The 26,994-nt window shown below is 34.9% G+C and overlaps 2 long non-coding RNA genes across 3 annotated transcripts in view; both read left to right on the top strand.

Annotated features, from left to right (window-relative positions):
* Positions 1-2,880: 2,880 nt before the first annotated feature.
* Positions 2,881-17,820, top strand: LOC113039098 (uncharacterized). 2 transcript variants are annotated; one of them, XR_003274860.1, is made up of 6 exons: positions 2,881-3,140; positions 5,278-5,352; positions 5,505-5,571; positions 11,789-11,945; positions 15,631-15,686; positions 17,763-17,820. It is a non-coding gene; the product is annotated as an uncharacterized LOC113039098 (long non-coding RNA). The 2 variants fall into 2 exon arrangements; XR_003274859.1 differs by lacking the exon at positions 17,763-17,820 and having other exon boundaries at positions 15,631-15,755.
* Positions 17,821-20,854: 3,034 nt separating this feature from the next.
* The window catches only part of LOC113039096 (uncharacterized), a 36,098-nt gene continuing 29,958 nt past the window's right edge, over positions 20,855-26,994 (top strand). Inside the window, exon 1 of the long non-coding RNA XR_003274856.1 lies at positions 20,855-21,313. This is a non-coding gene — a long non-coding RNA (uncharacterized LOC113039096). The remainder of the gene's footprint in view (positions 21,314-26,994) is intronic.

The following is a 26,994-nucleotide window of genomic DNA, read 5'->3' as shown; positions in this document are numbered from 1 at the left end:
CAGTAACTTTAAATGAAGATATCTCTGAAACTCTTGATTCTGATTGTTTAAACAACATTTAGTGGTCAGGTACTTTTGTATAATGATGCTAAATTGTATTTTTATTAAATTAAGTGTGTGTGTGTGTGTGTGTGTGCATGTGTGTGTGTGAGTGTGTGTGCGTGTGCATGTGTGTGTGTGTGTGTGTGTGAGTGTGTATGTGTGTGTGTGTGTGTGCATGTGTGTGTGTGTGTGTGTGTGTGTGTGTGTGTGTGTGTGTGTGTGCATGTGTGTGCGTGTGTGTGTGTGTGTGTGTGTGTGCATGTGTGTGTGTGCGTCTGTGTGCGTGTGCATGTGTGTGAGTGTGAGTGTGAGTGTGTGTGCATGTGCATGTGTGTGTGTGCGTGTGTGTGTGTGTGTGCGTGTGCATGTGTGTGAGTGTCAGTGTGAGTGTGTGTGCGTGTGCATGTGTGTGTGTGTGTGTGTGCGTGTGTGTGTGCATGTGTGTGTGTGAGTGTGTGTGTGCGTGTGTGAGTGTGTGTGCGTGTGCATGTGTGTGCGTGAGTATGTGTGTGTGTGTGCGTGTGTGTGTGCGTGTGTGTGCGTGTGTGCATGTGTGTGTGTGAGTGTGTGTGTGTGTGTGCATGTGTGTGCGTGAGTATGTGTGTGTGTGTGTGTGTTTGTGCGTGCATGTGTGTATGTGTGTGTGCATGTGTGTGCGTGTGCATGTGTGTGTGTGTGTGTGCGTGTGCACCTGTGCGTGTGTGTGTGTGTGCGTTTGTGTGTGTGTGTGTGTGTGTGTGTGTGTGTATGCACAAAATAAAACATATGAAAAATTGAATGTAAACAAAAAATTTGAAAATTTGCCTTTGCATCTAATTTAAATAAAATTTAATTTGCAGAAATTACTTAAAATAAAACAAATTAATTAAGGATAAATGTAGAATAAAAAATTAGGAAAAAAGAAAAACTAAAAAGAAACATTAAAAATTAAAAAGAATGAGGAAAAAAGTAAAACTAACAAATTAAAATAACTGAAACTGAAAATAGAAACTATGAAAAAATGAAGGAAAAAAAGAGCAAAAAAAAAAAGACTAAAATTTAAAATATAAAAAATACTAATTTATTAGTATTTACTAATACAATTTTTTTCAATAAGTCAGTGGAGTCCAATGATGTTCAGAGCCCAAAGTTTCTCAAAAGCTACTTCTGCATTAAAATATGTGATGAACAAACATGTTGATAGATGCTCATAATTCTCTTTATCCAGCAAGAAAAAGAAAACACTGGTCGCTAAACTGTACGGAGTTTATTTTGTGATAATGTCAGACTGTACATCGTCTCTTACAAACTCTGCAGCAGTGATTTTAGAAACATGTTTCATATGTGACATCATAAAAGATCCAGTTTTCTTTGTTTCCAGAAGAAAAGCAAAAATGAACGTTTTCCTCTGATCCGGGGGAGCGAGGGGAGCAAATATCTGATTAACATTCAGCCGTACTTTATCTAAGCAGAATACATCATCACGTTTGGCTCCGGACCCAATCAGACCATTGAGAAGCTTCCATGAGCCAGATTTATTCAAGCGCTGCCAGAAACGGCCCCCTGTCCACGGGGAGCTCTGATTGGTCCTTCGTTTATATCACGACGACCCACAATGCATTCTCTCCTGCTCTACAGTTCAATCTGCGTCCACATTCAATCTGAATCCAAATCAGCTTCCTGTGTTTCTCTCTGACAGGGACAATTAAGAGCACAGCGGATCTGGAGAACGAGTCTTCCTGTCCAACATCTCATTGTCATGGAAAGTAAGATTAAATCCATAAAGATTATCAACCACTAACAGAAGCAAAACATGTAGTGACCTACTTCAAAAGATTCTGCAAAAATGTTTTATACAAGGTAAAAAGGCCTATAAAAACAAAAGTTTAAATATTTTAATATTTAAGAATTAAATATTAGAATTTTTTATTAAATATCCATTTTTATTTTTTTTTAGTTATTTAATGTAATTTTTTAATTTAATTTTCTTAATCAAAAATTTAATTTAATTTAATTTAATTTTTGGTTTTATTTTCTTAATTAAATTAAATTAAATTAAATTAAATTAAATTAAATTAAATTAAATTAAATTAAATTAAATTAAATTAAATTAAATTAAATTTATTTAAAAATGTTAAATTATTATGCACAATTCACTGAAATAGTTACTATTTTCAATCGTATTTTTTATTTTTCTTATGCCTTTGATATAATGTAAAATTACACTTTACAAAACGTTTCCATTTAACATTTGTACACCGCATTAGTAACATGAAAACGACTTATTATGAAATACTGAAAATTGCTTATTACATATAAATACTTTAAGAAGAATGTATTAATCTTAGTTAATTTTCACATTTACTTAATTATATAAATCATTAATATTGTATTACATATATAAAAAAAAAGAATCCGTTAATATTATTTCATAGATTTTAATTTTTTTCCTGAAAATGTTGTTTATTTGTATGCAATTTATTGAAGTACTGTTATTTTTAAGTTTCCTATAAAAATAGTATGTTGTTGATATGGTGTAAAATGCTATAAAAAGTAGTTTTAGTGTAAAAAAGAAGTATATATTAGCAAAGATTCATTAATTACAGTCTGCAAAGGAGTGGAAAAATGTCCAAATTCTGTTCAATGTCGAAGAACTTTACATAAACACTAGTTTGTAAACAAACAGGCTTTTTTTCCTCACATGTTGTTTTCTGTCTCTTGCTGTATGTAGTAAAACACACACAGATGTAGCTCAAAACATCTGGATAGTGTTTGCATTTTCACTCTCTAGCCATATTTCTGAGCTTGAAATCAGGGTGAGGCATCAGATAATGTCATAGATGTGAAAATAGACTGAGAACTGCTGTAATCAGGCTCAGATACAAACAGGAGTCATGCTTTTTGAGGTGATTTTCTGCTGATTTAGGGAAAATGCAAGACGACTTCTCCTTAGAAATGGTCATTGAAAGCAAAGATGCAATGAAATGTGCCATATTTTGTGAGAAATGCAGGCAGAGTTTTTGGAATCCGCACCAAAAGAAGTAAGAAAGGTGTTGGATTGGAAATGCTGCGTGCTGTGTTTAGGACTGATTTCAGGACGGGTCTCTCCTTCACATGAGGTCAGTGTCTGCGGCCGGTAAATGACTGCAGTGCTGTGAGTGTATTCGCTTCATTTGCTGCTGTCCAAACATCTGTCTGTCTCTCTCTCTCTCTCCCTGCAGGTTTGTGTTTATGGCATTAGTGCTGTCTCACATGGCTGTACTTCACAAGGAGGATATGTGTAATTATATTAAACATGCTCCATCTACTAACCCCCCGCACACACACACACACACACACACACACGCTTTCTGCTCTGCCTGGATAAGCAACTCACCCCAGTCCCTCTCTCTCTCTCTCTCTCTCTCGCTCGCTCGCCCCCGCCACACCTCGGCACCCTCATCATGGTCATTACAGAAAATCACATTTACTGTAGGTTAGTTCATCTGTTTTCAAGAGCTTCATGTTTTTGTAGGAAATATTGAGAATTTTGATGTTTTAACAAATCTATTGTGATGTTCATTTTATAAATATGTTTTCTTAAATATACATTCATGCATGTGTTTATATATATATATATAATAAATATACACATGTACACACATTATGTAAACAAAAACTACTTTTGGATGCGCAATTAATCATTTGACAACACTGGTGTGTGTATGTATGTATGTGTGTGTGTGTGTGTGTATATTTTATATATTCAAAAAATATACATTGAATGGTAGTTTTTATTATAACATTAATTAATATTATTTATAGAAGGTTTAGCATAATTTGAAACCTCAGAGGCTACTTTTACAGAATGTTTGGGAGGGAACCTGTTTGATGAATAATTCTTCAGAGAAGGTCTCCATGAGTTTTAAATGACAGACGCTTCAGCTCTAGTTGTCTGTCTGTCGTCTGCAAGTGCACAATATTTTATGCTGTGTTTAACGGCTAATTATTGCGGCAAGACCTAAAATCAATAAACAGAACCAGGATCTATCTTCTACATGTAATATGAGGGTTATATAAAAAACTTAATGAAAGTCTAAGCTGTGTGTGTGATGTTGGGCTGCAAACATAATTCAGGAACTTAGTGCAGTGTGATGCCAGCTGAGACCCACAGCCCTCTCTCTCTCTCTCTCTCTCTCTGTATCTCTCTCTCTCTCTCTCTCTGTATCTCTCTCTCTCTCTCTCTCTCTGTATGTGTCTTTTTCTGGCTGTTTCAAGGCTGTAGCCCATGCAGAAACGCTCTTGTTATCACTCACTCATGCTTTCTGTGCTCACTGAGTTCTCTGCTCTCTCTCGTGTGTGTGTGTGTGTGTGTGTGTGTGAATGGACGTCTCTCTCTCCGCAGATCGAGGTCATGTCTCAGCCCTGATCTTTCAAATAAAGAGTCAGAAGATTCAATCTTTAGTCTGTTTCTTCTGTGCTAGATTATTTGGGAGATTGAGTTTTTGGAGATTTGTGATTATGAATTAATATCACAGCTCAGCCGTTCTGTTGCTTTATATTTCTCTTCAGCTGTTCCGAACACTACATAGACTGCACCCTTCTTAGGGAACATCCTGTGGGTGATTTATACACAAATGAAATAGTCTTTTTAATTGGATTGAACCATTTTATTGATAACTTTGGATCCTCCCGCAGAAAAAGTGATCTTTCAAGGCAAGATGGTTCATATTGAGAACAAACTTGGGCAGATGTTTTCAGTCATACTTTTGAATTGAATACCAAAATATTGAAATTTCTAAATCTACTCGAGAAACTCACATTTTCAGCTTCTTAACACATCAGTAACAAATCATAGACTTGGTTTTTAAGAGACGAAAGAAAACAAAACTACAAAAGCGATTCAGCTTCATCCGTCCAGCTGGGTTATCAACTAACATAGATAGAAATAAAATAAAAAATAGATTACAATTTTTTTAAATACTTATATAAACTTATATAAAATCTAGTTAGCAAAACTACAAAAGTATATCAAGGATACTAAAATAACATTTGGATCCAGTCGATGTGTTGTGTGAAGCAAAGGTGCTGACTTCTAATTGGTTGTTTTCTTTGGAAGGCGGGGCTTACTCTTCCAGAGTTGCCATATTTGGGCGTTCCTCTTTCTCCCTTCCATTATAACAGCAGTGTTCTATCTCAGCTATAGAGTCTCTGTTTTCTCCTAAAGCACACTGAGTACTGAATGTAGCATCTGTCTGTCTGTCTGTCATGTTGTAGACAGCTGCAGAGATGATGCTACTACAGTCTGCCAGATTCATTGACTGTAAGAGGAACAATCCCACCGCCGAGACTGTGAGTGTGTGTGTGGAAGGGATACACAGATTTGCATTTCATTCTTTTCCCCTCTACTCTTGGTAACTACAGATGCAAGAGCTCTTCTGCTCTCATCTTGTCTTTTCTCATCGTGTTTCTCTCCTCATTCTCTCTCTCTCTGTGTACCGCAGGGACTCGTGCCATGCTGTGTTGGGTGGCACCCATGTGCCCTCGTCTGCTGACTCCTACACTTCCATTGTGAGATTTATGCTAAATATGCATATCTTAATTGCATTATTCAAAATAATTAGCTAATATATTTTTGCATAATGACAAGGTAAGCAAATAGTGTCTCTGTGCTCTGTGTGCTGTGGCTGGGAAACTTTGCAAAATTAATAGACTCCCGAAATTACTAATTACCTCGTTTTTCCCAGCGTTCAGAGAGGACTTGTTTCCTCCCAAGTGCTGCAGCTAAAGATCTTCACACTATGTGTGTGTGTGTGGCAGTGATTTATCTACAGCCTGAGTGTATATAATACATTATAATATAAATGCATTCTTTCATAATGCCCTATAATACACTTTATAATCAGGGTTGTGTTTTCTTAAATCATTGTAAACACAGTTATAAAACATAATGTACCTATTTTTGGCTACACCTTTATATAGTATAATGCACTATAACATAAAGCATATTTACTGTTTCATTATAGTGAGGTATAATACATGCATTTAAGGTACCTATTTTTGAGTACACATATAGTATTTAATAAAATGCATTATACTCTTTAAACAATAAATATGTTAGTATTATAATGCATTATAACTGCTATACCGTATCTCTTTTTGGTTATATATTTATGTGGTATAATACATTACAGAACACATGATAAATACCATTTTTTTTTTATTTTAAGAAATGCATTATACACTTCTACCATGAATATGTAAGTATTATAAGGCATTATTACATGCACCTATTTTTAGCAATATTTATTGAATTTGTACAATAACCACAAATATGTAAGGATTATAATGCATTATAACTGTTATAACACATTTCGACTTCATCTTAAAGTGGTATAATGCATTATAACATAACAAACAGCATTTTTTTATAATAGTGGATTATAATGCATTATACTCAGTTAAAGCATGTATATGAAATTATTATAAAGCATTATAACTGTTATTACATTTTTTTACTACACCCTTATATAGTGCATGGCATTATAACTTTATAAATACCAGTGTATTTGTTTAGTGAAATGCACTCAAGTATTATAATCATTATATTTGTTATTACATGTACCGTTTTTGGTTACACAGTTATATATTATAATGAACTGACATATCATAAATACAGTTCAGCGTTTCCTGAACTGCTTTATAATGCATTATGCTCTTCAGTGCTATAACCAAGGATATATTTAAGTATTATAATGCATTATAACTGCTGCTGATCTACAGTATACATGCCGCACAATGATTTCAATTAATCTTACTCCAGATAATGAATATTTTCTTTATTTGTGGAAAGTAGCAAACACTTATCTTCCTGAAGATGAACTGGCCTCTCCAGTCGAGTGCATTATTTAAACTCCAGCTTTTAAAGCACAAATGCTGTTTTCTTACCGCACCATAATCACAGTAATTAATAGAGTGCTTTCAGTATCTCTGACGATCAGGTGCTGGTCGTTCATCAGCACGCCGTTAATGAACGTTTGGGCTAGAGGTTCCCAGGCTTTATTAAAGCTTTGTGGAGTTGCTCATTCCCTCTTTTCCACTAAAGCTTCTTTCTTTAGTAAAGCTGATCATTTCAGCAGAAAGAGAGACAATCAACCCGACAAAGATTCAGATGGTTTTACTCATGCTTTAAATGTCTAAACACGATTGATGTATTGTAATGGAAGATAAATCAAAAGATTTCGCAGATATAATTAAACCAGACCTATAAATGCAGCTTTGTAGATGAAGACGGTCAGTAAATAGTTTCTAATGTGTGCTGAGTGGTTGCTGTGCAGTTTAGAAGGCATTAATAGTTTTTAACAGGTTTCTAAAGCGTTGTGATTGATTGCCTAGGTGTTGCTATGCAGTTAATGTGTATTCATTTAGTTTGTTTTCTTTTTATTAATTATACATTTAACAAAAAAGAAAAAGTAAAAAAACAGTTCTAAATAGTTGCCTAGAGGCTTCTAGGGTGTAATAAGTGGTTGCCAGGGTGTTGCTATGCAGACTTTAAAGTGTGGTAGGTTACTAGGGTGTAAGTGGCGGTTACCAGGGCGTTGCTATGCAGACTTTAAAGTGTAGTAGGTTACTAGGGTGTCAGTGGCGGTTACCGGGGCGTTGCTATGCAGACTTTAAAGTGTGGTAGGTTACTAGGGTGTAAGTGGCGGTTACCGGGGCGTTGCTATGCAGACTTTAAAGTGTGGTAGGTGAAAAGGGTGTCAGTGGCGGTTACCGGGGCGTTGCTATGCAGACTTTAAAGTGTGGTAGGTCACTAGGGTGTCAGTGGCGGTTACCGGGGCGTTGCTATGCAGACTTTAAAGTGTGGTAGGTTACTAGGGTGTCAGTGGCGGTTACCGGGGCGTTGCTATGCAGACTTTAAAGTGTGGTAGGTCACTAGGGTGTCAGTGGCGGTTACCGGGGCGTTGCTATGCAGACTTTAAAGTGTGGTAGGTCACTAGGGTGTCAGTGGCGGTTACCAGGGCGTTGCTATGCTGACTTTAAAGTGTGGTAGGTTACTAGGGTGTCAGTGGCGGTTACCGGGGCGTTGCTATGCAGACTTTAAAGTGTGGTAGGTTACTAGGGTGTCAGTGGCGGTTTCCGGGGAGTTAGTTGCAGACTTTAAAGTGTGGTAGGTCACTAGGGTGTCAGTGGCGGTTACCGGGGCGTTGCTATGCAGACTTTAAAGTGTGGTAGGTCACTAGGGTGTCAGTGGCGGTTACCAGGGCGTTGCTATGCTGACTTTAAAGTGTGGTAGGTTACTAGGGTGTCAGTGGCGGTTACCGGGGCGTTGCTATGCAGACTTTAAAGTGTGGTAGGTGACAAGGGTGTCAGTGGCGGTTTCCGGGGAGTTGCTATGCAGACTTTAAAGTGTGGTAGGTTACTAGGGTGTCAGTGGTTTCTAGCGTGTAATTAGTGAAATACCCCTGGTTGCTATACAGTTTCTAAGGTGTGGTGAGTAGTTGTTTGCAGGCTGCTAAGGTGTTATTGGTGGTTTCCAGGGTGTTGCTATGTGGTTGCCAGGGTGTTGTGAAGAATCATTCATGTCTGTTAGTTTAATATAAGTGTTGGAGGTCCGATGGCGTCTCTCAGACAAATAAAGCTCAGATATTTCCAGAGCGAGGCATCCAAACGCTGATGTCTTCCTGTCACAATCTTAATTAAGGTACTCAGTGGAAAGCATGAATAACGAAGCGCTCCGGTCTTAACGAGACTGTATGTTGGCACCGTCTCAACAGCTGCTATGACGACTCGTCGGCCTATAGCAGCGGTCGTCAGACAGCGAGCTGCTGCCCGAACAACACAATGGATCACAACTTCATGGATCCCCAATTTAGACTTCAGCCGGCGCGTTTAAGGAGGAATGGGGTAGACGGGCCTACGCGACGACTCATGGTGGATCTGTGCCACCTTAACACTCACTCGCTGCCAGCGAGGCCAGCTTTGTTCAAACTGACAGGAATTGGCAGGCAGCCATTTTGTTCACAAATTTACATAAACGCCAAATGGTGTCTGTTTCCTGTAGGTCTTCTAGAATTCTCTTTAAGCAGAGCTCTGTGTGTGTGTGAGTGTGTGTGAGCTTCATCAGGACACACTCCTCATCCCTGTTGTGAAGTCAATGAGCTTCACACTGATGCATATGCGTCGTGCCGTAGCTTATTTTAGCCGGATTATTCCGTGACCCCATGAAACAACGAACTGTCCTGCATTTCATGCTTTACTGCATTATTTGTGTGAGTGAACATCCACAAACCTGACAGTTCATCCAAAAATCAAATCACAAGAAAGAAATGAGAAATGATTTCCTTTTAATTTTTAAGGATTTATTTTATTATTATAATATTTTTTGCATTTTATGATAATTAGGCACAAAAAAGTAATTAGACAAAAAAGTATTTGTCTAATAATAATTTAAATTACGATTTGAAATAAAATGTGTTTATTAATAATGATTGTTTATTGTACTTCTTTTAACTTATGCTGAACTAAAATAAAAAAACAAATTATTATTGTTATTATTATTATTATTATTTTTTTATTTCAGTTTTTTCAGATCTAAACCGAAGCATTACAGAAATTACGCATTTGCACATTTTTACATCTTGGGTGAAATACTCATATTACAGTAAGTGAATCCTCCTCCAGTTTTTATGACCATTCTGCAAATAAATCTCAATTTATGAGTGTGAAATGTGACCTGGACTCTGTTTTCCCAAAAGTGTGAAGGTCCGTCATCATTATCTGTTTCTCTTCACGTGGAGAACAGCCGAGGTGCAGAGTTCACAGTGAACCAGTGTTCTCCGTAATAGTCATCTCATTATTTCTGAATAACATCAGGTGCACAAATATTTAAACAAGCATCTGTGAGATGAGAGGAAATCATGCAAATATGAAAAGGCCCTGGAAATGAAGGATTATGGGATGCGGGCGGCGGCAGACATCTTGGCACGGCGAGCTGATCAATTAGTCTAATCACACCAGTGTCAGCGCTGAGGTTGCATTAATATTCAATTAATGGTCTGAATCCCTCCTAAAGCTTCTAGAGGCTTCTGGTGCCGCTGCGGAGCAGATCCCACACCTCGCGCTCCCATTGGCTGCTCGGCAGTTCATCGCCATGGAAATACCAATCGTGTAGATAGCACGGCTCTGGATGGAGCATGTGACGATCGCTGGCCCCCGGCTTTGACCCACGCTCCCAGGGCCCTCACTGACCACAAACACGTTTACCAATGAAACCCAACTCACTTTATTCAAGAGAAACTCGTGCCAGAGAACCGAAGCTACTAAAACTGTCTGTGTACTGCTTTTCTTCTCTTTTTTTTCTCTTCCTCGGTCTTCTCTCTCCCCCAGAGCAGTTTCTCCTGGAGCAGATGGATGTTGTTGAGGCTGTTTGTGTGTGTGTGTGTGTGTGTGAGTGAGTGAGGTTCCAGTATTCAGCTTTTCCAGGTCAGGGAGGATTTGGTTCTGCCTGGCTGCCTGGTTTGGCCGTTTATTAGGGTTAATTAGTTAACGTAACTAATATGTTATTTCAGTTTTTAGGTTGTGTGGCCCTTGACCATTTTTTTTTTTTTTTGCAACGCTAAATAAACATAATCAGATCTATCTCTTCAAAAATGGGTTACTAAACTAAAACCATTTATTTATACAATATAAATTTATATAAACTTAAGCGTTATTATTATTAGTTTAACTTGTACCAAAATAGTTAAAACTGAATATATATATATATATATATATATATATATATATATATATATATATATATATATATATATATATATATATGGATGCATCTAAACAAAGAGAATGACAACTAAGGCTCTAAAAGAAATTGAAATGAAAACTGAACATATAAGACAATAATAGCAAACTATGATACTGAAATAACACTGGTTTAAAAATAAAATAAAATATTTAAAACTTAAACTGATTTTATTTAATATTTTAAGATTTAAGATTTTATTTATTTTATGTAGTCATCAAGGATTTTTTCATTTTCATTTAGTTTAACTGTACTAACGTAATAAATATTAAAGAATAATTTTTTTTGTATTGTAAAATAACTAAAACTATTATTACTCAATAATAAAATAGCACTGTATATATATTCTACTTTATTTCAGTTAATTAACAAGGAAACGTTTTAAAAAATGGTTTTAAATGGTTTATATATATAACATAAAAATATATATGTAAAAATGACCTTGTTTTAGTCAATGTTTATTTCAAGCAATGAAAATGTTTGTTTATTTATTTTGAATGGTTTAAAGGTTTAGTTAATGGTAATAACCCTGGTTCATCTGGCATACTACATTCAGATCTAGTATTGTATTTCATTCTAATACTGAATAAACATGCGTTTATGTTCGGGTATAAGCACACGTGTATGTTTACTGTCTAAATTATGATATACGACAGACTTGTGGTGTTTTATATAACTAATTACAATGACTACAAACCCGAAAGCATTTTCAGAATTTAAAGAAACCGTATTTAATTCATGATCCTTTTTTCTTTCTCGAATGAGGACGTCTCCAGATACAACACAAAAAGCGAATGAATAAATGAAAAGCTCTCTCTTTGTCTGTGTTGGTGTGCATGTGAATGTTTGTCAGATCTGTGCCGTTCTGAGAGCTCCACCATCTGTTGTGCTGTAAAAGTGGAGCACGTTCTGCGAATCATCTTCTCCTTCACACCAAACATCGATTTCTCTTCTGTAATCCACCGCTTTCCTCTCTTTGTCTTGCAGCTCCTGCATCGGCCTCCTGAAGACGACGAGCGGATGAAAGATTCATGAAGGAGGTGAATGTTGGGGCGCAACGAAACGAGTCGCAGCTCCAAACACTCGCCTCTCTTTCACCTGTGGCCCACCAGACGGCAGAACCGGTGTGTGTGAGCACAGACAGGTACCGTGTGTGTGTGTGTGTGTGTGGGTCCCGCAGGGCGAGGCTCTACAGCTGTAGACAGACACTGAATTTGCTGCATCTGCTGTCCTCACATCTGCAGACTGGGCCGAAGACACATGCTCTGTCTGTATCTGTCTGTCTCAGTGTGTGTGAATGCACACTTCTGACTGCAGTTTAAGAACAACAGTGCAAGAGATATTAAAGCAATAAACCCCAAGAAGCTGTGGTTTACAGTGAATTTATACCAGCTAAGGGGCGTTGTTAGGCACGAAACACAGAAGTGGAGTAAATTCACTGTAAACCACAGCTTCACAGGGATTATTGCTTTTATAAAACGGTTATTCCATATACAAAGTAAGGTTTCACAGAATAAAACAGTGCAAATAAAGTTTAATGATATTAATAAAAACAGTATTACTGACGCTTTTATCCAAAGAGACTTACAAATGAGGACAATGGAAGCAATCAAAATCAACAAAAGAGCAATGATATACAAGTGCTATAACGAGTCTCAGTTAGCTTAAATGCAGTACACGTAGCAAGGGCTTTTAAATAATATAATAAATAAAAAGAAAACAGATAGAATAGAAAAAGAATAGAGCAAGCTAGTGTTAGAGGTCTTTTTTGCTTTTGTTTATTGTATAATGAATTAAAAGAAAATAGATAGAATACAAAAATATTAAAAAGCTAGCTAAAAAGCTAGTTGTTTTTTTTAAAGAATATAATTAAAATAGTAAGTGCTAAAGTTAGAGGGTCATATAAAGATGGAAGAGATGTGTTTTAAGCTGATTCTTGAAGATGGCTAAGGACTCAGCTGCTCGGATTGAGTTGGGGAGTTCATTCCACCAGAAGGGAACATTTAATTTAAAAGTCTGTGAAAGTGACTTTGTGCTTCTTTGGGATGAACAACCAAGCGACATTCACTTGCAGAACGCAAGCTTCGAGAGAGCAGATAAAGCTGAAGTAATAAATTTAGGTAAATGGGTGCAGAGCCAGTGGTAGTTTTGTAGGCAAACATCAATGCCTTGAATTTTATGCGAGCAGCTATTGGAAGCCAGTGCAAATTGATAAACAGATGTGTGACGTGTATTCTTTTTGGCTAATTAAAAATTATTCTTGCTGCCGTGTTCTGGATTAATTGTAAAGGTTTGGTAGAATTGGCTGGAAGACCTGCCAAGAGAGCATTGCAATAGTCCAGCCTGGACAGAACAAGAGCTTGAACAAGGAGTTGTGCAGCATGTTCCCAAAGAAACGGCTTGATCTTCTTGATGTTGAATAAAGCAAATCTGCAGGACCGGACAGTTTTAGCAATGTGGTCTGAGAAAGTCAGCTGATCATCAATCATAACTCCAAGGTTTCTGTTATGGTTGAGTTATGGTTGTTGTGCGTAACTTTATGGTGAAATTGTGATGAAACTATGGGTTTGTTGGAACCACAAGCAGTTCTGTCTTGGCAACGTTGAGTTGAAGGTGATGGGCCATCATCCAGGAAGAAATGTTAGACAAGCTGAGATGTGAGCAGCTATCATAAGATCATCAGGATGGAATGAGAGGTAGAGTTGAGTGTCATCAGCATAGCAGTGGTATGAAAAGCCATGTTTCTGAATGACAGAACCTAATAATGCCATGTAGACAGGGAAGAGAAGTGGTCCAAGAACCGAGCCCTGAGGCACCCCTGTAGTTAGATGTTGCGACTTGGACACCTTGTCAGTAGGGTTAACAGGAGGATCTGGTGGTTAACCATGTCAAAATCAGCAGACAGATAAAGCAGGATAAGTACTGAAGATTTGGATTCTGCTCTTTCCAGTCTTAGGCCTTCAACAACTGAGAGGAAGGCCGTCTCAGCTTAATGTCCACTTCTGAAGCCAGATTGGTTGCTGTCAAAGAGGTTGTTCTGTGTAAGAAAGGCAGAGACTTGGTTGAACACAGTGTTTTTGCAATGAAAGGAAGAAGGGAAACTCTGTAGTACAATTTAGTTTTTTTTTTTTTTGACTCGTTGGATGGAAACAGTGCTTTATTCGCAACTATTCCAGTTAAATTTGCATCTTTGGGTGGAAACATATCTAATGTTCCTCCAGTCTAAAACTAAACTCACCTGTGTGAGAATCTGGAATGAGTGTTGGATGAGTTCATACTGTGAGTGTCAGTAGCCACTGTGTGTCTGGTGTGTGTGTGTGTGTGTGTGTGTGTGTGTGTGTGTCTGGTGTGTGTGTATGTGTGTGGAGGGGTCGGGAACAGCTGTGCTCTGGCTCGAGTGCTCGTCTCTCGGAGGGAAGCGTGGGTCCAGGTGTCTCGGCTGTGGCGTCGCCCGCAGTGCCGCCGTCGGCTGAGAGGGACGGAAGAGCTAATCAGGCAGCAAAGCACTTCTGACGGACCGCAGAGAAAATACAGCCACAAAACTACTCAGCACCCCACTCGTTTCATTTAGCCCGCAGGAAAACCCGCCAGAGAGATGCTACCATCGCTTTGATGATGAAGTTGTGATGCACGCTCAACATAATGGAGCTTTCATCCACCCATAAATAAAACTCTGACAGGCAAATCAACATTTCAATTGAACAAAACACACAAACAGAAGACACTTCCGATCTAATGACAGCCCTGTGAATAATGAAACGAAGCTGCTTGTGTGTGGATTTGTCCGGTCGTCTTCCTTTCTCCAGTTCTGCTAATGTCTCGACATCTGTGAAAACTGCAGCAGTCCATCAGTGCGCATGAAAACATCATTAATTCATTCGTTATGCATTATTTACTTCTATTGTCAGCCTTTTAATTAACGCCAGTGTTTCGTGTTTGTAAGTCAATCTGATATTCTTCACCATAGTCTTATTCTTCATATTCGGTTTGTTTGTAAATCCAATGAAGTTCAAATTTAATTATTAACAATTTTTTACTAATGTATATAAATGTAAATATACAGTGTGTGTGTGTGTGTGTGTATATATTAATTGTAATATTTTAATACTAATATATTTGAATTTATTGAATGTTTGAACTACAATTTATAATTTATTAATCTAATTATATAAATTACACAAGTATATATAATGTTTTTATTTAATATATATATTAAACGTAATGGAGTTTATATATATATTATACTTTTAGTATTTTATTTAATATAAAAGTGTCTGTAAAATACATTTTTATTGCAAATAAATAGTTTCTTTTGAACTTTCTGTTCATCTGTGAATCTTGAAGAATAAAACGCATCATGGTTTCCATAAAAATATTGTGCAGCAAAACTGTTTTCAACATTGATAATAATCAGAAATGTTTCTTGAGCAGTAAATCATATTATTTTCATGATTTCTGAAGATCATGTGACACTTAAGACTGGAGGAATGATGCTGAAAATACAGCGGAGCATCACAGAAATAAATTACAGTTTAACAGAGATTCACACAGAAAACAGCTATTTAAATAATAATAATTTTTCACAATATAAGAGCTTTTATTGTATTTCTCAGTGAATAGATGAGCAGAAGAGACTTAAAATAAAACCCTCCCAAACTTTTGATGCAACAGTGTTTTTTACATCACAAATAATCAAACACATTAGTGTTTTGTGTAAAAGAACAAGTGATTTTCACACAAAATGTAATTTGACAATTGCATGTAGCTCTGTCCTGTAACTATATTAATAAACCTGAATGCATGTGACGTGTGTATGATCTGTTTTCCAGAATAGCCCGGCTCTTCCCGTCTGCAGCTGTCCTCTGTAAAGCTGAGGATCCAGCAGGTGTGTGTAACTCCTCAACAGGTCATTCATTTTCAGATTTACTGACCTGAGCTTCATTACCTGCTTATTCCCGGGGTTTTTTGATTCCTATTGTTTCTATGAAAGCAATTAGACTACAATAGTATGTGTAATTAAAGCATAATCATGTAATGTGAGGCCACGGCTTCACTCAGAGACAATTAAAACACACACACACGAAGAAATCGCTCGCTGTTTCAGTTCAGGTGTAGAAAAAAGCACCTGTAGTGTTCATTAATGCACACGTTTGTGGTTTTCTGATTCATATCATGTCAAACTGGGTCTGTTTCGGTCTCCTCTGAATCACAATGAGCTTGAAAGCTGTGACCGAGGAGTTTTGGGTAAAACGTTTACTGATGACTAAAGAGCCCATGCAGAAGGTGACTATTAATAACAGATAATAGATGAGTGTTATTGGAGCTAATAATAAATGTGCTATTGTCTTGGAAGCATTTTGTAAATAAGTGCAAGTTTCCCACAACAACAAAAATATATTTATTATAGATGTTTGCATGACTTTTCCTGCTCTGGAATCCAGTTGTCCCATAAACTATATGATAATAAACAGGCCAAAATTATAAAATTGGTTACTTGTTGACATAAATGCCATTCCAGTGTTTGACAAATTGTGGTTTTTGGTCCTTTTCAACAGAAATCCTTTAAATTAGTGCAATGACTTAAATTAAATAAATAAATAAATACTAAATAAAATAACTTTTTAGTTTTTGATAGTTTGCAAATCGTCTGGAACACACTTATTTTTATGTAATTAAAAATAAACGTTTTATTGCCAGTCCATTTAAATAAATGCATTTAATGCAATAAATGCTAATGTTGTCTAAAACCCCTCTTTAAAACCTTGGACATTTACACATTTTTCTTATGCACAATATGCATTTAATTTTTATGCCATTATTTGTTTATGTACTTTCCAGTCTTTTATACAAAAAGGACATGCTTGCTATCTCTGTGTATATATTTTATTTTGTATTTATCATAAAAATTTACATTTAAATTTCAAATCACATAAAACACACACACATACACACCATCATTTTAAAAGGTATTTTACTTTGAATTTACATTAGACTAAAAGCTCAAGCACAGAACAAGGACGACTTGTTCACTACATGTTATACTGATTATTCCCTCTTTCTTTTCTCTCATTTTCTTCTCTCCTTCTCCATAAATGTGACCACAGGATTATGATTTGTCATTTTTCTGGTAAACATCCAGTGTGAAGGCTTGTTTAGCGCCGTCATTCTTCCAGCTGGTTCTTTTTGCTCTGTATTAATGTGTGTGTGGCCACTTCTCCAGCAGCGCGTGGGGTCCAAACTTCATTTTCTGCGTTCGGCTGATTGTGTGATTAATTTGGGAGTAATTACCGCCGACGTCATCACTGCCTCCTCCTCGACAATTACTGAGATGCTTCACACAGACTCACGTTTGTCAGAGGATCAAAAAACAACCTTGTCCTGATATATCAATCATCTCGCTCTAATTAGCGGATGGATTTGGTATCTTGTAACTGTTATTAGTGTATTGTGTGTCTTCTAATGAAACCAATTGAGCTGTTCTTTTCTGCTCAGATGCAGACGCTGCTAAGAGGCGATTGAGCGCTTTATCAGATGGGTCCTAATTATCAGACCTCCAAACACACACACACACACAGCCAAACGTCACACACTTTAGCGCTTAACATATATGATTTGCAATGCTAAACATGCTCTCCTACAGATCTGGTATTTCAGATGTTTATTATTGATGGGTTAGAAGCAATAATGCAATGAAAATGACACTTATTTGGTAAAAACAAGCACAAATTGTCTGTCCACTAATGCACTTTCAATGGAAGTCGGATGTTAACTGATGTTCTGGAGTGCTGTGGATTATTGGATGTTTTTATCAGACTCTCATTCTGACGGCACCCATTCACTGCAGAGCATCCATTGATGAGACACTGATGCAATGCTACATTTCTCCAAACCTGATGAAGAAACAAACTCATCCTCATCTTGGTTGATGATTAATTTAATATCTGTCTTCCTCTTCGTACAGGTTTGGAGCGTCATGACGGTGAGTAATTGATGACAAAATGTTAATTTGCTAAACCATTACTATTTGTAAAAGTGTTTTCACTGCAGGTGTAATAACACGAGAAGATGACATTCACTATAATAACTCTGTGATGGAGAAAAAGTAGAAGAGAAAAGGAGGAGCGAGAAACACACTGACAGATCATATGATCTCCTCTCACTCTCAAACACCTGCGAAAGAGAGTGTGTGTGTGTGTGTGTGTGTGTGTGTGAGAGCACAGTGAGTGCTTTAGGGTAGCGTTTAGCCTGACTCTGACAGGGTGCTAAGAGCGGCTGTTTTTACCTCCAGCGAGAGAGAGAGAGAGAGAGAGAGAGAGAGACAGAGACAGAGAGAGAGAGAGAGAGAGAGAGAGAGAGAGAGAGAGAGAGAGAGAGAGAGAGAGAGAGATGTGGAAGTGAAGATGGCAGTGGAGCAGTTCTGGCAGTGCTAGCAGATCTCAGTGCTAAACGTGACGCTGTGTAATGTGTGAGCTTACGTGTGTCGCCAAATCAACGTCCGCTGAGAAACACACGTCCAGGCTGCACACACACACACACACACACACACACACACACATACACACACACACACACACTCGCTTGTACAGGATCTGAGTTTTTACACCACAACTTGTGAACAGCGGAAATTCGTTCTTTTGTCTCTTTGCTTGTTTTTATGTTTGTGGTTCATGCCCAGCATGCAATTAAATCAGGTTTATTTATTTATATATATATATATATATATATATATATATATATATATATATATATATATATATATATATATATATATAGGTCTGTTATAATCATATCTTGGGGATTATACCACTGACTATACCACTATACTGAAATGATGCATACCGGAAAAAAAAAAAGTAATATTGTGAATAAATATGATGTAAAATTATTATCTTTCTATTCTATTATTCTATTGTTTCTATTGTAAAAATAATTCCTCCAGTCTTCAGTGTCACATGATCTTCAGAAATCATTCGGATATGATGATTTATTATCAGTGTTCAAACTGTTTTGATCCTTTTTTTTATTGTTATTATTCTTTGATGATTACAAATTCAAAAGAAGAGCATTTCTTTAAAATAAAAAACTTTTCTTGCAGTATAAACAACTGTTCAAAGGTTTGGGGTCAGTAAATAATGTTTTCTTTTTTTTTTTTTTTAAGAAATTACAACTTTAATTGAGCAAGGATGTGTTAAAGCAAAGTTTTATATTGTTAGAAAAGTTTAATATTTGTATCAAATGCTGTTCTTTTTAACTTTTTATTCATCAAATAATCAGTTTGCAGTTTCCAAAAGAATATATCACAATATTGATAAATCTGATAATAAATCAGCACATTAGAACGATTTCTTGAGGATCATGTGACACTTTATACTGTAATTTAATGATGATGGAATTTCAGCTTTGCATCACAGAAATAAATAATATTTTAAAGGATATTAAAATAGATTTATATAATTTTTTTTCAGTATTTTTGATCAAATAAATGCAGCATTGATGACCATAATGTCTTACTGACTTTTGAACGGTAGTGTATACACACACACACACACACACACACATATATATGCATGTATATTATGTACTATTGTATATAATATATATTTGTATTTAATAAGTTAAATATATATTAATTACTTCAACAGGCCTATAAAATATCACATATGTTAATTTTGATTAGTACTATGCATTGCTAAGAGCTACATTTGAACAACTTTAAAGATGATTTTCTCAATATTTAGATTTTTTTGCATCCTCAGATTCCAGATTTTCAGATTGTTGCATCTCAGACAGATATTGTCCCATCATAACTAAAGCTTATTTATTCAGCTTTCAGATGATGACACTAAAGACTTAAGGTTTTGTGCCCCAGGGTCACATATAAACATCATATGTGCTGTATGTGACTCTCACTCATATATTTCCATCTCTTTCAGGTGTTTTCGAGGTTTGTTCCCCAGGCGCTGTGGGATGCATTGACCTGCGCTGTGACACACAGACATGTTACATCTTTAAAGCTGATTGATTTTATCGCTTGTGATTTCCTTCCCTGCGGCCACCGCGTGTGTTTTTACGCCTGTCAGGGGCCGTTAGTCTTCTCCGATAACAACAGTCACTACTTTCTGCGTCATCTTTTATTCATGACTGATACGAAGCAGAGAAAGAGACGTAATTAATGCTGATGATAACTAATAATCCTCACAATAATGTTTCATGTGTACCACCAAAGAATGACTAGTTTTAATTCAGATGTCACTGTTTACAGCAGGAAGCAGAAGCTGGGTGTTTCTGAGATGATACAGGCTGAGAGCGTGACCTTTGACCCCAACGCTGCAACACACCTGCCACTCGTTTACAAACCGTCCTTCTTTACAGAACAACTCTCTCCTTCTGCTTTCATCTGTTTGCTTCAAATACTCCTTTACTTTTAGATTTTTTATTTGTTTTTATTTTTTCAATTGTCTCTTAATTTTCTGTTTTATAAATGATTAGCTTTTCATCCATTTTTTAAATATTATAATTTATGTTCACATTTTATGATTTACTTAAATTACATGGATTTTTTTTATATATTTGTTTTTAATTTTACATTAAAAATATTAGATTTGTATACATTTGTAGTTTAGATTATTTAAAAATTACATTTACATTATGATGAATTATTTATAAGTGTTTTATTTGTTATTTTTCGTTGTAATTTATTTTTTTAATTATTTAATAATGAGCTTCTCATCAGCATTTCTAGTACGAGTTTTATTTTGATTATTTTAATTTATAAAATTTTTGATTAAATTTGCATTTCATCAACTTGTTCAGCGGTTAATTTTTATAGTTTTTTATAGTTTTAATTTTACATTGTCATGTTATTTTAATTTTACATTTTTATTAGCATTTCATTAACTTTAGTGTTTTATTTTGATTGTTTTATTGTAATTATATTCATGACTTTAACACTAATTTAATTTAATTTAATTTAATTTAATTTAATTTAATTTAATTTAATTTAATTTAATTTAATTTAATACTTTCATCAACGCTCGAACTCAGTTTGGGAAACCCTGTGTTGTAGCTTGACCGGGGCTAGTTGTCACATGGGAATGAGTTAGGCTAGTAGACTGTGACAACTTACCCCATTAAGTGTGACGTGTTTCTAAAATGTTATCTTGATGTGATTCAGCCTCCTCTTGGCCTCATATATGTTCACTAGGCTCTGCTTCAGAAATGATTTTGACAGAATCAGTCTAATAGATCTGATTTCAGGAGATCGACTCGTCTCGTAACGCTCTTATGTGGACACCCTTAACGATGAAAGCAGGCCGGGATCAAAGAAAGCTCATAATGGCGTGTGGCATGAAGCAGTGTGCACTACAAAGCAGTGCACTAATAAGGGAAGTGGAGAAGAGCTCTTGACGGTGGCAGATGTGCACGAGAGCCTCTTCACACAAACGCACCTCGCTGCACTGAATATTAATCAGACGCTCGATGACCAGCAGTTATTAAAGAGCATCTCATCAGGTCTGTGCATCATTTACCACACTGTTCACCTCCAAAACAGCATCCCAAGTCAACTTTGAATACTTTAAATGCATTCAAATAGAATCCAGAATTAGTTGATTTTAATCATTAGCATGTATATAAGTTAACGACTATTCTTAAAGTACAAAATATATGGGTAAAAAAACATTCTCCTGTCTTAATTTATTTATTATTTTGTAAAATATATTGGTCAGTTCTGCTATATATATATATATATATATATATATATATATATATATATATATATATATATATATATATATATATATATATATATATAGAAACCTTATTATTATTAATGCAAACAGTATTTGTTCATTACAAAGCATAGAAGTCAGTCCTGTTACAAAGTGCATTTTAGTGTCTTTATACTGATATAATATAATAATAATAATAATAATAATAATAATAATAATAATAATAATAATAATAATAATAATAATAATAAACAATTAATTCATTCAGTTATTCATTGTAACAGGACTGACTTCTATATTTTGTAATAAATACTTTTTGCAGTAATAATAATAATAATAATATGGTTTCTAATATTACTAGTGTATATATATATATATATTACACTGTATATTCATTCATTCAAAATATGTGGGTCATGCTGTTAAAAGTATTAATATTCTGATAAAATATTAAACATATTATTTATTTTTTATTTATTATTAACTGTTATAAAGTTCTTTGTTTGCCTTAATGTTCTGGTAAATCTGTAAATCTGTATTTTTTATTATTTTATTATAAGATATATGGGTTGGTTGGTCTTATTTTTTCCCCCTATTTATTTATATATTTTTTACACAAAATATATGGATTAATAATTTTATAAAGTGTAATGTTAAGTTCTTGTCTTAATATACTGATACAATATTACACACATATTTAAAAGTCATTAATTACGTTTCTTTAAATAAAATAATATAAATAAAATATATTATTAATTAAATAACATTAAAACATTTAAAAAAATAAGGATTTTTTAAAATTTCATGTTTGTCCACTCTAGAGTGAAAAATCACTCTAAAAACATAAAATATGGCATTTTCTGAAATGAACATTTAAAACATTTTCCACCTTCAGTCTGACTAGTGCTTTACGCTCTTTATAAATATCCTGTTTATTTTCTTGGCATAGATAAAAATATAATAAGGTTATAATATTCAGCCTATTTGTGAAAGTCTTATATACTCTTTATAGAAATACATCCTTTAAATTAAAACAAAAATATTTATAAATGTAAGTTTTCAGGAATCTGTAACACCGTCCTGAAAGTTTTAGTTGAGGAATGGCTGCAAACTTTTTCCCTGATCGCAGGGATTTCTGCTCCTGTTCCTCATCTGTGCTTTTGATGAAGAAGGTGGAAATGAACATGTTGCTGTTTGATTGATGTTTGTTACATGGTCGGATCACAGTTGAGCGTGTATTACGATACATCATCCACACACACACACACACACACACACACACACCTGCACGGCTCTCTCTCCGCAGCTCCAGCGACAGGGAAATCATTCCTGATTTATGAGCTTTGTTGCTGTGCAGCTTCAGAATAAATCCAGAGATTAATTAACGCTGTGTTCGTTGTGCTCTGATCGTCAAAACACTGAGGGATTATCAGAGCCAATGTCACACTAACACTGCAGCTCGCCAGTCCTGCTACAAACTACTAGAATTGTATATATATGTACGCCATATATATATATATATTCTTAATATACTAGTAAAAAAAAAAAAAAGTAATTACAAAATGGATTAAAACATTTATTTATTTATTCATTTATTTACAAAATATATGGGTTAGTCCTGTTATAAAGTAGCCTGTGTTTTCTTGTCTTAATATACATTATTGGAGATACATTGCTTTTATATATATATATATATATATATATATATATATATATATATATATATATATATATATATATATATATATATATATTAATATAAAACATCTGTGGGGTAATTCAAAGCATATTTCCTAGTCTTAATGTGCTATTGAAATATACTTTATAATTATTTCTTTATTAGTTGTAGTATTTATTTATTTATTTACAAAACATAACATTTCTCAGAATTATATAGTAAACTTTTATTTTATTTATTTTATATATAAAATACTTTTTTTTTATTGGGTAAAATATTAAATTAAAAATTACATTTATGCATTTAGCAGATGCTTTTATCCAAAGCGACTTACAGTGCATTCAGGCTATAAATTTTTACCTATCAAAAAATATTAATATTAAAATATTAAAAACTATTGTTTACAAAGTAAATAGTTAATAAAGAATTATCCTCTAGTAATATTTCGGTCTTTCTACTGTAAGGTTTCAAATGTAAGTCAAACATGTAATGATGCAAAATTCACCTCATGTTGATTTAAGCTAAAAGAAACATACTTTAATAGGACTCTAATAGTGTATTAAGGATTTACCCATATTTCTGTGGTTGAAATGTTCAAGTAAAAAAACAACAACAAACAAACCTTTTTTGTTCACAAATACATCTGATGCCGTCTCTCCTACAGAATTCAACTGATTAAGTGCACTTGCATTTCTGCTTTAAATATGGCTCATCCAATAAGGTTTTAAACTATATGTTAGACAAGCATTTGATTCCTCATTTGCATTCCTACCGATTTTTGCCTAATTTAAACATATTTTTTCTTTCCAACCTCATGATGTTTAATTCAAATCTCATTGCTCGAGCTTGAGTCATTTCTTTATCGACGTATGCAGGATTTATCCAATCATTTCGCTTGCTGAAGCCCCGCCCCTTTCAAATTCAGCCACGCCTCCGTGATTGCATGCCACACCCACATCTCAACAGCCAATCAGCAACCAATGCACAAAACCAACTCCCCGCCCTACTTTTTTTGTTATTTGCTACATTTATAAATAGAACGTTCTTGTGTTTCATCATGACTTTAATGCGCGGTTTGTTTGGCAGTCGTAAACGGCCTGTTTTAATTGGTCCAAGATTTGTTTGCTTTGATCAATATTGGCAATAAAATTGAACATGGTAGTAAAATGGCAGTGGATCCTTGCGTTGCTGATCGATTCCAGCTCTTGATATGGTTTATATGTGGAGTTCCTCCAGGAGCGGTTGAGTGTAATCAAACTGAACCCAGATCAGCGGTGCGAGTGTAAACAGAAGCGACTGCATTGGCTCTTCATCAGGACTAATAGCAGCGCTTTGGTGACGCTGCTGATGGCAGGCCTATATTTCAAAGCCCAAGCCACAGGCTCTGTGGGCAGATAACAAGCCTTTCCCTCGCAGACATAATTACCCCACTATTTACAGGAAACTGCCTCTGTATGCCCATCCAAATGATTATTAATGCAAGCTGGAATATTATAGTCTATTAATTTATCTTAAGATTGGTATCGCCGTCTGGTTATTATTAGAAACCTGGTGAGGCCTTCTCCACTAAACACTGAAACAAACACAAACACATGCATGAGTGTCTCAATCACACAAAGCATTACAGTTTAACTTGCTTTTGCATTGCCACTGGTTTCATACGTATAACATTTCTACTCAAATTTGAATTGAATTACTCATAAAGAAAATTGAGCTTAAATTTAAAGTTATTCACTGAACTTCACTGCCGGTTATAACGTTGGCTCTATTTTGATTTGACTCAAGATTCATTGCTATTAAGTTGTCAGTTTAGTGGTTTTTTTTTTTTTTTCTTTTATTTGTCTATTTTATTTGTTTCTCTTTGACAACTTCATAGTTTCATGCTTCCTCTAGAGTTTCACGAAATATCTCAACAATGTCTCAAACTGTGCTCAGGTATGTAATGTTTGTTTGTTTGTTTGTTTGTATGCATCACATCCAAGGGATTATGGGCAATAAATGATTATTGATCCATTTGCATTTACACTGGTGTACCTAAAAAAACACCAAAATAGAAGTAATTTCAAAAACTTTAAAGCTATTTATTTTCCTAATGAATTTGACTAGTCTTGACTTGTAGTCAACATTTCTTTTGTGCATGCATTTTTTTTTTAACAAGGACAAATCATTTGTGCATGCATTATGTATTTTAAATTTGTTTTTTTTTACAATTTTTTTTATTAAATTTTTTTTTAGTAAGATTTCTTTAACAGTTAATTTGTGCATGCATCATGTATATTTTTATATAATTATATTTCTTATTTTTAAAATAAGAAACAATTAAATTGTGTATGAATTACGTATTTTTTATTTAATTTAGTATATTTTTAAAACAAGAAACAACTGATTTGCACATGCATTTATTTTATTTTACATTTGCTCAATAACTGTTTAACTCATAATAATTAAAAAATAAACTGATATCAGAAATACATAAAAAATAAACAGTAGCAGTTACAAATGAATTTTATTTTACTTTTTTTTAATTCTTGTTCAGTTCATTATCTGTTAATTCTTTCCTGCTTTCTCAATAATTGAAAATGTATGCATTTATTTTTAGCAGATGCATTTATCCAAAGCAACTAATAAAAGAGGAACGAAAGCAATTTGTTAAAGATTCAGCAATATTTGTAACCAACAAGCTAGTTTTTTATGTTATATATTTACATATTTGAACACGAAAAGGTTCATTTTAGCAGATCACTAGATCACAGAGTCAAGCAATTCACTTAAGTACATTTATCAATTTTACTCCTCATAATATAAATGCAAAGTAATGAAAAAAACATCAGCTGTTGTAAATCCGGAGATTTGTGATTTGAGAAAATATGAGGATTCATAGACTTATTTAATTTCAAAATAAGGGCAGATCCTAAAGCAAACAGACAGCAGTCACTAAATAAGCAGGGAAGACAGAATGAATGGTGGTCTTTGTGAGCGAGGGGCTTTGTTCACACCATCACTGTCTTTCTTGGAAGGATCCAGAACTCTGGATTACAGAAACAGTTTGAGGCTTTTATCATTGAAGACGCTCTGTCGCCTGACAGCGTGTCCGTATCGCTTTCCTCCTCTGATAGCGGCTCATCCAGAGCACACAAATTACTGTCAGAGTCCGACAGAGTCCGTTTCTAGTTCTCCTGTGATGTGATATCCTCAGCTAAATTACCTCCTGTCATTTATGAACTGAACTGATATAAAAATGGGCTGAGGATCATGTTTCATTGCAGGTACATGCAAGTGGAAGTGACACTAACTTAACTACATTTTTCAGTAGATCATGTGTTGTTAAACTTGATGTAAAAAGGAAACCTCCTTGTTTTTAAGTTGCATTGTTGCACATGCAGTTTAAGACCCAAAACATACTCTCTGCAAATACATAATGCATGTGATTGTAGCTCAGCTTATGCATTATGTTCTGAAATATCATAAAGCAATGCATGTGCTTAAAATGCATTGCCCAGTCATTGATGTCTGCATTTTAATTATTAAGTGAAGAATGTTTCTAAACATAACAGCAAAGAGGACATTTTTAGGACATTAATTGAACATTAAAATATTCATTTTTGCAGATTGTTTCATTCAGGCCATTCATATGAATCAGACAATCCAAAAATAACTGATCAGTTCATTTCTGTCCCTATGTAGTTTATGTTTTGAAGTGAGATATTTCAATGAATGCTACTGATTGTCAATTTATTATAAAGTGATCTGTTTAAGGCAACCGTGCCATATGTACTGCTCTTATA

The sequence above is a fragment of the Carassius auratus genome, chromosome 21 (genome assembly GCF_003368295.1).
Source record: "Carassius auratus strain Wakin chromosome 21, ASM336829v1, whole genome shotgun sequence".
Taxonomy (NCBI): Eukaryota; Metazoa; Chordata; class Actinopteri; order Cypriniformes; family Cyprinidae; genus Carassius; species Carassius auratus.
The sequence above is the reverse complement of the archived record's forward strand: the minus strand, read 5'-3'. Positions and strand labels throughout refer to the sequence as shown.